The sequence below is a fragment of the Pseudophryne corroboree genome, chromosome 2 (genome assembly GCF_028390025.1).
Source record: "Pseudophryne corroboree isolate aPseCor3 chromosome 2, aPseCor3.hap2, whole genome shotgun sequence".
Lineage (NCBI taxonomy): Eukaryota > Metazoa > Chordata > Amphibia > Anura > Myobatrachidae > Pseudophryne > Pseudophryne corroboree.
This window is the reverse complement of record NC_086445.1, coordinates 269,066,786-269,082,831: the sequence shown is the minus strand read 5'-3', so window position 1 is coordinate 269,082,831 and position 16,046 is coordinate 269,066,786.

The window sequence follows — 16,046 nt, the reverse complement described above, 5'->3', positions numbered from 1 at the left end:
CCTACAGAAACAGGTATCTTCCGGACCATGTGATATCCTTCATGAATAGTGAATACCGACTGAATATGCTGTCTGACCAGGGAGAATCCATTTCTTCAGAGGTTCCCCATTGTGAGAAACCACCATTATAGGTAAGGTGCATGTGGAATAGAATGGAATTCCAGTAGGCGGTGCTAGACACACCCTTCCGACGGTGCACCCCCTAATAAAATGTGTTGCGAACACCTGTGGTGATGCATTATCTGTCCGCCACCCTGATGAGCCGAGTCACAGTGTGGGCGCCTGCTTGTTTGAGATGGAGGAGCTATGTCAGTGACATGGCCGCTACCTCTTGTTATGAACAGAGACAGCTTGCAGGAAGCTGAATCTAGGGTGACCTGCAGCGTGCATGGACTTCCCACAATTTTTGAGAGCTGGTCGGGTGAAGCACTCTCCTCCTCAGCTCCAATAGCTACAGGTAGGAAGCACCTGCATCAGTCTGTACTGTGTATGTCGTGCATGTGGATGGTGGCGGGAGGCATATTTAATAAATGTTGGCAGCTGCCTGTGTTTGTTTTAAGTGAAAGAGGTGTGTGTGTGTGTGTGTGTGTGTGTGTGTGTGTGTGTGTGTGTGTGTGTGTGTGTGTGTTAAGTAAAAGGTGTGTGTTTTTAAGTGAAAGTGGTGAGTGTACAGTACATCTTTGGATACTTTTGACTGGTATTTCAAAATGTGACAGCTGCTAGTGTGTTTATTGTAGTGCATGGTTTAGGTTACCAATGGCCTTACAGCTGTACTGGGGACTATATGGGGGAGATTCAATTCTTTTCACCTCTTTTCACACCCATTCTGTTTCTGCCCTCAGGGGCGTGGTATCATTATTTCAGCTTGCTACCTCCGGAGTATGGAGGCACCCAACCCTTTACACAGCTAAACCTGATCACTATGGGCGCAATATGCGCAATAACAGAGATCATTTTAGAAGGAAATTGGGCGTGATATGTCATTTGAATCTCACCCTATAAATTGTGTAAAAACATATATAATATATACCACAAACTTACGCCACTGCGCGCGCACACACACTCACTCTCTATCTCTCCCTCCCTGACTGAGACACACACACACGCGCACTTCCTGCCTAATGTGTAGAAAAAATGGGGCTCTGTTGCTATAATATGTAACAAAGGGGGACTCTGCTGCCTAATATGTAAAAAAACGGGTACTCTGCCTGTCTTATGTGTAAAAAGGGGGACTCTGATGCCGTAATGTGTAAAAGGGGGACTCTACCTGCCGCACAGTGTAAAAGGGAGCTATGTGACTACGTCCCTGTGTTTTTGACGCGCACCTGCGGCTCGCATTGGCCCTGCTTTATATTTGGTGTGAAGATTTGGGGGGGGGGGGCACCAATGCTGTCTCTTGCACACAGCGCTGTAATGTCTAGTTACGGCACTGGAGAATCATATGCAGTGACAGTAGACGACATGTCAGTAATCGTTGGCAGGTCCTTCAGTCCAGACCAGATGTCAGCATCAGCAGTCGCTCCAGACTGCCCTGCATCACCGCCAGCGGGTGGGCTCGGAATTCGTAGCCTTTTCCTCGCACCCCCAGTTGCGGGAGAATGTGAAGGAGGAGATGTTGACGGGTCGCGTTCCGCTTGACTTGACAATTTTCTCACCAGCAGCTCTTTGAACCTCTGCAGACTTGTGTCTGCCGGAAAGAAAGATCCAACGTAGGTTTTAAATCTAGGATCGAGCACGGTGGCCAAAATGTAGTGCTCTGATTTCAACAGATTGACCACCCGTGAATCCTGGTTAAGCGAATGAAGGGCTCCATCCACAAGTCCCACATGCCTAGTGGAATCGCTCTGTTTTAGCTCCTCCTTCAATGCCTCCAGCTTCTTCTGCAAAAGCCTGATGAGGGGAATGACCTGACTCAGGCTGGCAGTGTCTGAACTGACTTCACGTGTGGCAAGTTCAAAAGGTTGCAGAACCTTGCACAACGTTGAAATCATTTTCCACTGCGCTTGAGACAGGTGCATTCCACCTCCTTTGCCTATATTGTGGCCAGATGTATAGGCTTGAATGGCCTTTTGCTGCTCCTCCATCCTCTGAAGCATATAGAGGGTTGAATTCCACCTCGTTACCACCTCTTGCTTCAGATGATGGCAGGGCAGGTTCAGGTGTTTTTGGTGGTGCTCCAGTCTTCTGTACGCGGTGCCTGTACGCCGAAAGTGGCCCGCAATTCTTCTGGCCACCGACAGCATCTCTTGCACGCCCCTGTCGTTTTTTAAATAATTCTGTACCACCAAATTCAAGGTATGTGCAAAACATGGGACGTGCTGGAATATGCCCAGATGTAATGCACGCACAATATTGCTGGCATTGTCCGATGTCACAAATCCCCAGGAGAGTCCAATTGGGGTAAGCCATTCTTCGATGATCTTCCTCAGTTGCCGTAAGAGGTTTTCAGCTGTGTGCGTATTCTGGAAAGCGGTGATACAAAGCGTAGCCTGCCTAGGAACGAGTTGGCGTTTGCGAGATGCTGCTACTGGTGCCGCCGCTGCTGTTCTTGCAGCGGGAGGCAATACATCTACCCAGTGGGCTGTCACAGTCATGTAGTCCTGAGTCTGCCCTGCTCCACTTGTCCACATGTCCGTGGTTAAGTGGACATTGGGTACAACTGCATTTTTTAGGACACTGGTGAGTCTTTTTCTGACGTCCGTGTACATTCTCGGTATCGCCTGCCTAGAGAAGTGGAACCTAGATGGTATTTGGTAACGGGGGCACACTACCTCAAGCAATTGTCTAGTTCCCTGTGAACTAACGGCGGATACTGGACGCACGTCTAATACCAACATAGTTGTCAAGGCCTCAGTTATCCGCTTTGCAACAGGATGACTGCTATGATATTTCATCTTCCTCGCAAAGGACTGTTGGACAGTCAATTGCTTACTGGAAGTAGTACAAGTGGTTCCCCTCTGGGATGACGATCGACTCCCAGCAGCAACAACAGCAGCGCCAGCAGCAGTAGGCGTTACACTCAAGGATGCATCGGAGGAATCCCAGGCAGGAGAGGACTCGTCAGACTTGCCAGTGACATGGCCTGCCGGACTATTGGCTTTCCTGGGTAAGGAGGAAATTGACACTGAGGGAGTTGGTGGTGTGGTTTGCGCGAGCTTGGTTACAAGAGGAAGGGATTTACTGGTCAGTGGACTGCTTCCGCTGTCGCCCAAAGTTTTTGAACTTGTCACTGACTTATTATGAATGCGCTGCAGGTGACGTATAAGGGAGGATGTTCCGAGGTGGTTAACGTCCTTACCCCTACTTATTACAGCTTGACAAAGGCAACACACGGCTTGACAAATGTTGTCCGCATTTCTGTTGAAATACTTCCACACTGAAGAGCTGATTTTTTTGGTATTTTCACCAGGCATGTCAATGGCAATATTCCTCCCACGGACAACAGGTGTCTCCCCGGGTGCCTGACTTAAACAAACCACCCCACCATCAGAATCCTCCTTGTCAATTTCCTCCCCAGCACCAGCAACACCCATATCCTCATCCTGGTGTACTTCAACACTGACATCTTCAATTTCACTATCAGGAACTGGACTGCGGGTGCTCCTTTCAACACTTGCAGGGGGCGTGCAAATGGTGGAAGGCGCAAGCTCTTCCCGTCCAGTGTTGGGAAGGTCAGGCATCGCAACCGACACAATTGGACTCTCCTTTGGGATTTGGGATTTCGAAGAACGCACAGTTCTTTGCTGTGCTTTTGCCGCAAGTCTTTTCTTTTTTCTAGCGAGAGGTTGAGTGCTTCCATCCTCATGTGAAGCTGAACCACTAGCCATGAACATAGGCCAGGGCCTCAGCCGTTCCTTGCCACTCCGTGTCGTAAATGGCATATTGGCAAGTTTACGCTTCTCCTCAGACGCTTTTAATTTTGATTTTTGGGTCATTTTTTTACTGATCTTTTGTGTTTTGGATTTTACATGCTCTGTACTATGACATTGGGCATCGGCCTTGGCAGACGACGTTGATGGCATTTCATCGTCTCGGCCGTGACTAGTGGCAGCAGCTTCAGCACGAGGTGGAAGTGGATCTTGATCTTTCCCTATTTTTTTAACCTCCACATTTTTGTTCTCCATATTTTGCGCACAACTAAAAGCCACCACAGGTATACAATGTAGATGGGTGGATAGTATAGTATTATATTACTTATGGACGACGAGTGACGACACAGAGGTAGGTACAGCCGTGGCCTACCGTACTGCTGCTTATATATATAATATACTGTATAACGGACCTGGTGGACACTGTCAGCAGACTGCTAAACTAGTATGAAGAAAAAAAAAACACCACAGGTATACAATGTAGATGGATGGATAGTATAGTATTATATTACTTATGGACGACGAGTGCACTGACGACAGAGAGGTAGGTACAGCCGTGGCCTACCGTACTGCTGCTTATATATATAATATACTGTATAACGGACCTGGTGGACACTGTCAGCAGACTGCTAAACTAGTATGAAGAAAAAAAAAAACACCACAGGTATACAATGTAGATGGATGGATAGTATAGTATTCTTATGGACGACGAGTGCACTGATGACACAGAGGCAGGTACAGCCGTGGCCTACCGTACTGCTGCTTATATATATAATATACTGTATAACGGACCTGGTGGACACTGTCAGCAGACTGCTAAACTAGGATGAAGAAAAAAAAAACACCACAGGTATACAATGTAGATGGATGGATAGTATAGTATTATATTACTTATGGACGACGAGTGACGACACAGAGGTAGGTACAGCCGTGGCCTACCGTACTGCTGCTTATATATATAATATACTGTATAACGGACCTGGTGGACACTGTCAGCAGACTGCTAAACTAGTATGAAGAAAAAAAAAAAACACAGGAGTGTTTTTCAGGCAGACAAACGTATACTGGACTGGTGGTCACTGTCAGCAAAACTGTGCACTGTACTCCTGCTATAACTGCTCCCCAGTCCCCACAATTAGGCAGTGTGAGCAGAGCAGTGCACTCAGCACAGATATATCATGCAGCAGTGCAGCACACTGAGTGAGCACAGATATGGTGGTCGGAGCGTTTTTTTCAGGCAGAGAAACAAAGGATTAAACTCACTGGTGGTATAATCAAAACCCTGCACTGTACTCCCTAACAGCTGCTCCCCGTCCCCAATCCTCCCCACAATTATAACTAACTAAGTCACTCTGTGTTCTACTATAACGGAGAGGACGCCAGCCACGTCCTCTCCCTATCAATCTCAATGCACGTGTGAAAATGGCGGCGACGCGCGGCTCCTTATATAGAATCCGAGTCTCGCGAGAATCCGACAGCGGGATGATGACGTTCGGGCGCGCTCGGGTTAACCGAGCAAGGCGGGAGGATCCGAGTCGCTCGGACTCGTGTAAAAAAAAGGTGAAGTTCGGGCGGGTCGGATTCCGAGGATCCGAACCCGCTCATCACTAGAAAACATATTCCAAACTTCTCGCGGTTAAGGGCCAATTGACCCAAATTCTCTCCAATAAAGCAGTTAAGGCACTCTTGTGGGTACGCCAGAAATTCTATGAGAAGTCTGACAAGGCTGACACTTTATTAGCCCGAAGGCTTCAAGCAGTGCACCCGAAACTGCATTGTCACTTTGCGGTGCGCTGACGGTTCCACTACATTTGATCCCACGGTTATGGCCTCTCAATTTTGGGAATATTATGCTTCTTTGTATAACCTCCCATCTACTGCTGATTCGGACCTTCATCACGCCTTCAATCTTCAACAATACTTATCCTCCTGTTGTCTCCCTAAGCTCTCTGAGTCTGATGTGACCATACTCAATGCACCCATCTCTATTGAAGAGATCTCGGCGGCCATTAAACAATTGCGCCGTTCGGCGTCCCCTGGTCTGGACGGCTTTACCACTTTGTATTATAAAAAATTCACGGCCCCTTTGCTCCATTCCCTTTCCCATGCTCCAATCCCTATTTAATTTGGTTCTAGAGGGGGGTTCATTTGACAAGGCCACCACCAGGGCCAACATTATTATCATTCCCAAACCAGACAGAGATCCTCTGGAGATGAAGAACTACAGACCTATCTTGCTTTTAAATGTTGATCTAAAGCTCTTTGCAAAAATCCTTGCTAACAGGCTTGCTCCCTCCTGCCCTCCCTCATCCACCCCGACCAAGTCGGTTTTATCCCAAGTAGGCAGGCTGCAGATAATACCAGACGCCTCATCGACCTTATCCACCTCGCGCAGGACAAGTCCCTATCGACCCTGGTGGTGGCCCTTGACGCAGAAAAGGCCTTTGATAGGGTGGCCTGGCCATTTAGACAACAGACACTCACTAATATAGGCCTACATGGAGCCTTTTTCCAAGGGCGTCACATTGCTCTACCGTAATCCCACAGCGTCTATTTTAGTCAACGGCTTATCTTCTGATCCCCTGCCTATTAGAAACGGCACTCGCCAAGGCTGCCCCCTATCCCCCCTCCTCTTTGCCCTAATCATGGAACCACTGGCGGCTAGAATTCCAATAAATCATAATATCACGGGTATTGCTGTGGGAAACCAGAACCATAAAATAGCACTCTACGCCGATGACGTTATTCTTACTCTTACGGATCCCTGTGTTTTGCTTCCAAACTTGTTAGAGGAAATCGCTACTTACAGCCATCTTTCAAACTACAATATTAACTCTGACAAAACCAAAATATTGGCCCTACATGTCGCGGACCCGGACCTTCGACTCCTCCAGGCCTTCTATCCATGTACCTGGAAAGCTGACAAGCTCAAATACCTGGGCATCTATTTAACAAAAACGTATTCGGGGTCTCTATGCTGCAAACTTTCCCAGATTATTCTCTTCTATTAAAACTGACATGGCCAACTGGAATAAACACTTCATATCCTGGTTTGGATGCATGACGGCTGTTAAAATGACCTTATTACCGCGCCTGCTATACGTGTGGCAAACTCTTCCTATTCATATCCCTGCTAAAATCCTCAAAAATCTTCAGATTGATATTACCAATTTCATCTAGGCAGGGAGAAAACCTAGAATGAAGATGCAAATTCTACAGAAACATCACCTGGCGGGAGGTCTAGGAGTCCCAGATCTTCTTAAATACTATAGAGCTACTCACTTAACCGTGTGTGTTCTTTGGCACGCCGATCCGGGTCAGAGAGTCTGGACGCATCTACACTTCAGATGTACTCTTCTTATAGCCTCTTATGGTGCTCCCCGAAACACCGCCCACCTATATCCTCTTTATTACCCACCATACGATTTACTCTATCTATTTGGGACCTTTGCTCCCGGTTATACCGGCTCCGTTCCCTCCACCCTCTTCTCACTCCCTTATGGAATAACCCTAGCTTCCAACTGGGTACGAACCACCTAGCATTTACTTCTTGGACTGGCAAAAACATACTCTTCCTACTAGATGTTGCGCCCCTTCATACGTTCCCAGCATTTTCTGACCTACAGTCCCACTTCTCCCTTCCACACTCGGCTATTTATAAATTCTTACAGTTTCGTCACTTCTTTAATTCCCTTGCCAAACCTTCCTCCGTGGGAGGTAGATAGAGCTTCGAATCCTTTTGCCATTCTTACTACTCAACTAAGGGACTGCTTTCTGCCATATACCAAATTTTAATTGCTTATAATTTACCCCAGAAAGAATCACATGAATTAGCCTGGGAAAATGAGGTGGGTGAGACTCTGACCACTGAGGAATGGTCTGATATCAAAATGGAAATCTCCAGAAGATCCATTTCAGTTCGAATTAAAAAAAAAACTCTTACAAATTATACTACCGCTGGTACCTAGTACCTACACGTCTTCACTCAATCTACCCCTCCTGCCCGGATAGGTGCTGGAGGCAATGTGGTCAACGGGGAACCCTGCTGCATATTTGGTGGAGTTGTCTGCAGATCAGAGGATACTGGACTAAAAGCCACAAATTAATCTTTGACGTTCTTGGTCTCTCAATACCGACCTCTCCATTTTATACTCTGCTCTCCCTCCCATTACCTCACACTCCCCGACGACAACAAAAATTACTTAAACATATCCTAAACACAGCTAAATGCCAGATTGTGGCTAACTGGAAGTCTATTTCACCCCCTACTGTCATTGCCACTATAAACACTATTTAGCATACCTATAGACTGGAGCGCATCACAGCAGTGCTGCATGACACTCCTGCCCATTTTATTGCAACATGGACTCCTTGGGTGACATATTTTGGTGCCGAACCTCCGTTAACTACTATATAGAATATGGCTGAAGTTATACACATGACTATATATTTGTATATATATCTATTCGTAATCATAGCTGACTTATATTGCTCTGCTCTGTAACTCCGGCAGTCAGGACCGGCCGACTATTCCCCTTGACCCCTCTCTATCTTCTCCCCCCCCCTTCACTGCTTTCTTGTTTCTCTTCCATGCGTTTTAATGCGTATATGTATCAATTTGAATAGTGTGCCTGCGACCTTTTTATGGTTTCCTTAACTAGTAGCACCTTATCATTGCTCTGGGCTCTCAGCCACACCTACCACTTTGATCACCCCAGTTTACCACCCTTTCTACTTTGTTACCTATATACTGTTATTGTTATATGCTGATGGAGCACTGCTTGTGCTCTTTTCTGTCAATTGTGTTTTCGGCATTTCAAATGTGCTGTTATTCCTTAAAAATTAATAAAGATAATTTCTCAAAAAAAAAAAAAAAATAGTGGGTACCAGACACGTAAGTTTACTGCTGACAATCACTTAGATTAACCCTTATCAAAATCAGCTGACACTGAATATCTCTCAGTAACTATTAAATTAAAACAGATCACACTATAAGCCCAATATCAATATCACAATACTGCAGCAATAGTCATTTTTTTTGGACAATGGGGCACCAATTACTAAGGGCAGCCTACCCCCTAAATTAACTAGATGTTGCCCCAATTGCAGAGTGGTGCATCAGAAGGTGTTAAACCAAGTGCACTGAGGAATTAAGGGGAGCCTACCCCCTACATTAACTAAACCTGCGGGCACTGAGTTAAGGGGAGCCTACCACCTTGTAACAAATAAGATGCGGGGCAACAAAAGGTGAAGTGGGGCATAAAACATAAGTGATGGGAGCCTACCACCTTTTCTATTATCCCCTAAAGCAGAGTTCTGGCAGCGGAAGGGTTACTGGGGCAGAGTGTGGCAGCAGAAGGGTTACAGATAGCTCACAACTGTTGCGGCACTTCTGCCACCTCCAATAGCTTTGGTCTTTGGAGCCACCTGGGATTGCAAGGCCAGGGGCAAACGCAGGATTTTTAAAGGGGGGTTTCCAAATATAAGATTTATGAAAAAGCATTAGAAAAAGCCATGTACCCTGTATTGTGTAGTCAAACTCTGGAAAAAGAATGCAATAATAAAAAAGACAAACCAAAATAAATACAATCCCCCAAATTAAATTTATCTTTACGGTATCACAAAAGCCACATGCTAAGTGATAGTCCACATAAAAGTGATGTAATCCTCTTTTAAACTTGAAAGTGGGTAAAACTTTAATGCACATTATGAACAGAGAGGAGCAGCTTGGTTCTACTGAAGTCCAACCAGGTTTGGATCTATGCACAATGCTGTGCATCATTTTCTTGAGCATATACGTCATCTTTACAGAGTTCTCGACACTCTGGTGATTGCAATCATGTTGCATCTGTCAGGAAGATGACATGCAGCACGGCCGTAACAAGGGGGGGGCTAAGGGGTCACGTGCCCCAGGTGCCGGATTTCTTAGGGCGCTGAGAATGCTGATGGCTCCCTCGGCTAGCTACTCTCCCGCCCCCCGCCGCGATCTACTCGGCTAACTACTCGCTGGCCCCCCGCCGCGATCTCCTCCAGCTGCCTCAATCTCCTCCCGCCGCAGCCGCCGCGTTATGTTAGGGTCCCGCTGCTGCTGCTGCTGCATGGCTCCGACCGTCCTCGCGCCCCTCTGCCCATCCGCCTATCCGAGCCTCCTACAAACACACCCGGCTGCCAGAGCCTCCCATACGGAAGGCGGCCACCCGGAGGTTTTGAAGACAGCAGGCTTGTCGCCTTCTTCTTCAGGCAATTCAGGCAGTTCTTCAGGCAAGTGGGCAATGTGAGGTGGAGACCAGGCAGGAGAAGCAGCCTTTTAAGTAAATGCAGCATATGTGTATGTATATATATATATATATATATATATATATTACTGTGTTTATGTATAATGTGCATATATACAGTATATACTGTATATACACGTACTGTGTTAATACTGTGTTTATATATATATATATATATATACATACATACTGTGAGTTTATACTGTGTGTGAGATTTTATATATATATATATATATATATATATATATAATGCCTGTACATGGAGAGCCGGCACAAGTGTGGAAGTGTGCCCAGGTGCCATCAAGTAAATGTCCAGCAAACGAGATGCGGCACTCACGGGTCCTAATGTAAGCCGTGCGCAGCAGGTTTTCCTGGCTTGTCAATGTTTCATTTATTCATATAAATTTTGTTTATTTGAATTAATGAAACGTTGACAAGCCAGGAAAACCTGCTGCGCACGGCTTACATTAGGACCCGTGAGTGCCGCATCTCGTTTGCTGAAATATATTGTATGGGTTGGGTTCATGTGACCGGTGGTTGGGAGACCGCCGGTCACCATACCGACATAGGGAACCCGGTTATTAGATGGCTGGTGGGGGCGAGCACAAAAAGCTCCTTGCTGGCTCGGTGGCTCGCCACAGATTCTGTTCCCACTCTATGGGTTTCGTGGAATAGTGCCTGTTGGTTGGCATGCCGAGGGGTGGGCTGTTCACTGTTTGTTGTCCCGGCGTTGGTATAGTGACTGGTGGTCTCCCGACCGCCAGTCACATAACTGCATCCCCTATATATATATTATATATATCTATATATACTGTATAATGTTAATGAGGGGTACTACTATCTAATGTGAATAAGGATGCACTACTGTGCGGCGTAGGTTGGATTTTCTCTCCTTTTATTTCTTAATTTTAAATGTAATGTTTCTCTATGTTTTTTTTTTTTTTTTGGGAGGGGGGGGGGGGGGCGCTAAATGACTGCCTTGCCCCGGGTGCCGAAAAATCCTAGTTTCGGCCCTGCATGCAGTCATGTGCATGGATCCAATCAGAAAAAAAACTACCTGAGCCGCTCATCTCTAATTGTTAGGGACACGGCCTGAGACTTTGAGAAAACATTTTTTTTTAAAGCACAATTTAAGGCAGTCCCCTTATTAATTATCAGGATTTCCAGAGACCAAGATGGAAGTTCAGCCCAGCAATTATAGGCAGGATCATTGCCCCCACTTTCGATAACCTACCACAGCCATGCATACACACAATAAATTTACTAACAAACACAAGGCACACACACACACTTTCACATACATAGCACACATACAGTAAACATAGCATACTAACTACATACAGCATACTGTGCACGCACGGACGGGTGTGGTTCGTTTTATCGACAGTGTCTAGGTCGACAATGTTTAGGTCGACCACTATAGGTCGACAGTCACTAGGTCGACATGGATGGAAGGTCGACAGGGTTTCTAGGTCGACATGTGCTAGGTCGACAGGTCTAAAGGTCGACATGAGGATTTTTTTTTTTTTGTTGGTGTCGTTTTCTTCGTAAAGTGACCGGGATCCCAAATTAGTGCACCGCGTCCCCTCACATGGCTCGCTTCGCTTGCCATGCTTCGGGCATGGTGCCTTCGCTCCGCTACCACTCGCTCGGCACACTTTACCATTCCAATCGTAGTCCACGTGGATCGTTAAGTATGAAAAAATCCAAAAAAGAAAAAAAATGTGAAAAACTCATGTCGACCTATAGACCTGTCAACCTAGTACATGTCGACCTAGAAACCCTGTCGACCTTCCATCCATGTCGACCTAGTGACTGTCGACCTATAGTGGTCGACCTAAACATTGTCGACCTAGACACTGTCGATCTTCAGACCGGATCCCCGCACGCACACATATACATATGCGTACACACAGTACATTTACAAACAAACACAGGGCACACGCAGCATACTTACACACAACGCTTGTCTATTGTGTTGGCTCAGCTGGTACACTGCCGCGGACCTCTTCCGTGATGGTGAACCTGCTGCGTGACTCCCGAGTCCCTCTCCGTCACTACTGCTATTGTGGCGCACTGCCTGGCCAATGCCGGTTCAGCTCCCAGCGCTCCGCGTCAGGTGGTATAGATATGATAGCCACCTGATGCGGGCGCACCGACAGGTGAACCAGCAGTGTCAGGCAGGCCAGGCAGCACCGGTCACAGCTGGAAGCCTGTGGCTGGCAGAGAGACAGAGACAAGGCTGTCTCTGTATCTAATAAAATAAAAAGTGAACACTCTCCTCCTGCAGTCCCGGTCTCTGCGCCATCACGGGGTCTCTCTTCTTCAGCTGAGGTGCTCTTCAGCCAGGCTGCCAGGGGTCCTCGCTGGGGGTTTCTTCCCGAAGTCGTCCTTCGCAGTGCCTGCGCGCCCATCACCTGCCGCCCACGGCGCTCCTCGGGATCCAGGGGATGGAGGTCATCCATGCTTCACCGGATGGGCTGCAGTCTCTCCGGCTCAGTGCTCCAGTCTCCGGACAGCGGCGACACTTTCCCGCGTTCCAACCCCGCTGGCACTAACGCAGCCAGCTCTTCTCCCCAGGCAGGGTCTCCGGATTTCTCCTGATGCTGGTGCTGCAGTTTCTCCGGCTCTGCGACTCTTACTCTCCGGCTGTGGTCCACTCAGCTGCTGGGCATCCACCTCCCCACCGCTGTGCTCCAGTCACTACATGATAGACACCCCAGGTACTCTCCCATTCCTCCAGGGCTCCTTCTCCCGTGCTGGGGACCTCCTTTTAAGGGTCTCCCTCTCTCTGGACCTCCCCTGTCCTGGGTCCCCACTGGGTCACTTTCCCCAGCAACAGACCGCCCCAGGTGCCTTCTGCCCTGCAACCTGGTGGGCCAAATAACCAGGGGACAATTCCCGGGATTGGCTGTTGCTGGCCAGGGGGGAAGAAGAATTTACTTGTGTCGCCAATGCTCCCTGTCCAGAGCTGACAGGGTCAAACAAAGTTCAGCCCTGTCATTACTATAGGGCTGTGGGGATGCTCTGGCTATGTGGAGGGACAATTAATAAAAAAAACAGTGGGGTTTCTTTCAAATAAACACAATGGGGGTATTACACGATGAGCAGATGTACAGACGTGATCATCTTGGTTATGGATTGAAGCCTCCCTAAAGGAGCCAATATGGAGCATGCACAGTAGCGCACTCCAGCTTCAACACACCAAACTGCCGGACTTCAGTTTTGGCAACCCCCCTCACCGAACAGGGTAGGATTATTATTAACATTTATATAGCATGAGAATATCACATAAATGGTTGACCATAAATTCCGTTTTCACTGGGGCAATCCATTTTTTTTTTAACGTTGTTCTGGACATCCAGCCTCTTTTGTATTTTGTGCTGTTCTCCAAATGATTTGTTTCTAATATTTTTAACTTAAAATACCATAAGTATAATGATGAAAAGAAAAGAAAATGTTTTAAGACATGATGATGTTCACATACATTTGTGCATGAAAATGACATGAAATGACTGAATGATGGGCACAAGTGTTTGTGCCCATCACATAATGAGTAGATAAAAAGAATAAAATAGCAGTACCATATAATATAATAATTCCACATATAATAAAATACCAAAGCAGTAAGGGATAGTGTATGATAATGCTAGGAGGGGACAACAAGAAGAGCCCATGAGGGATTACAGTCAATGAGGAAGGGGGTAACCAGGAGGGTGAACTGGAAGAGTAGAGAGTTTTGATGTCTGATAGGCTTGTATGAAGCTGTGATTCTTGAGGGCTTATTTGAAGGGGTGGTCTTCAGTATGCCGGCTGTCGGGATCCCGGCGCACAGTATACCGGCACCGGAATCCCGACAGCCGGCATACCAACACTTATTCTCCCTCGTGGAGGTCCACGACCCCCCTGGAGGGAGAATAAAATAGAGTGGCGCGCGTAGCGAGCCCGCAAGGGGCTCATTTGCGCTCGCCACACTGTCAGTAGGCTGGCGGTCGGGCTCCCGGCGCCGGTATGCTGGTCGCCGGGAGTCCGACCGCCGGCATACCATACTACACCCATTTGAAGATGTGGAGAATAGCTGATGGGTATGGGTTACCGGTGGCCGGAATCCCGAGTGGGAATAGTCCCTGCTAGTCGACATGCCGACTGTTGGTATTGAGAGTCGGTGGGATGTCGGGATTGGTATTGTGACCGGTGGTCTCCTGACCGCCAGTCACATAACTACATCCCTAGCTGATAGTGTAATAGAGGGTGAAGATGAGTTCCAGAGCATTGGGGCAGCACAGGAGAAACCTTGGATGCGTGTGTGAGAGGATGCAATCACAGTGGAGGTGAGCATTTATTGGAGGGTCAGAGGGGGCTGGCGGGAGTGTAGACAGAAATGAGGTTAGAAATGTAGACCGGAATAGAGGAATTGAGAGCTTTATATAAGAGGGTGCGGCAGCCTTTATCATAGATTTAAGTGCATGAATGAGTATTTTGGTAGGAGATTGAATGTAAGATGTGTAGGAGAGAGAGTAGAGGATGATGCCCAGGCAATGGATATGACGGAAAGAGGTGGCTGTGATACTGTCAACCGATAGTGTTAGTGGAAGAGGTGAGGGAGTCCTGGATGAGATTCCACAATAAGTTTAATTTGATACATATGGGGCCTGATGTAATGGTGCCCAAGTACGTCGGCTGTATAAGATGTCAGCGGAACTCAGACATTTTTTAAAGTTGCAATCATTTACAAGGCAAAACCATACCTTGTAAGTGATTGCCCCATTAAAAAAAGTCTATGTTCGGCAAGCATCCCACACTGCCATCGAACTCGGGCATCATTACATCCAGCCCATGGAGTTTGACAAATCTCTAGGACATAGAAAAAAAGAGAAAATGCACACTTTAATTACTAAACAGTCCAAATCCAAAACTCCCACAATCTCTTGGACATCCAGAAGGATATGGCAAAAAGACAGTTGGATACGTGAGAAAGGTTCAGGGAGGAGTGGTAGATTTGGGTGTCATCAGCCTTTTGTTTACTTTACAGAAGGCAAAGGAGTTGATGAGACCACCAAGGGAGGAAGAGTAAAAAAGGGAACAAGAATAGAATCTTGGGGAACATAGACAGGTAGGAGGAAAGGGGCGGTGGAGTCAGATGAAGAAACTGAGAAGGATCAGTTAGCGAGGTAAAAAGACAACTACTGTAGGTAAGGAGTGTGGAGACTTAAGTACTGGAGACTCTGAAGGAGGAGAGGCTGATCCACAGTATCAAAGGCTGCAGATATTCCAGGGGGATAAACAGCGAGAACTGACACTAAAAGATTAGCAGTAAGAACATTGTTTAGTGAGCTTGCTGAGGGCTGTTTCTGTGGAGTGGAGTGGAGCGAAGGAAACAAACACTAGCAGGGGCGGATTGGCCATAGGGCTCACCAGAAAGATTCTTAGTTAGCTGACATGTCTGTGGGGCCTGTTTTGTGTGTTGTCATGTGGCCCCACCGCATGCATTACACTGTATTGTCCCCATTCATTCTTTTATTCCATCTCTGCAGTACAGCAACTCTGCTATCCATTGACGTTACCGTGGCTACACAATATATTATACCTCTTGTGCTACCCATGTCAGGCCACTTCTACAACATTTTACAGGGCCACTTTTAGTTCCCAATCCTCCCCTGATCACTGACAAAACTGCAGCCAAGATGCAAGGAAGGCCACAATCTGCGTACAATCAGGCTCTATAAGGAGGAATCCCACCCTGTCAACAGATCCCACCCTCTCATCAGACCGCACCCCCATTAGGGCTGCTTACATAAATTCCCCAGGCTGGTTTTCCATCCCAATCCACTCCTGAACACTAGTGTTGGTGAAGGAGGAAGTTGTGAGATGGCTACAGACATGGATCTTGAAGGGAAGGAGA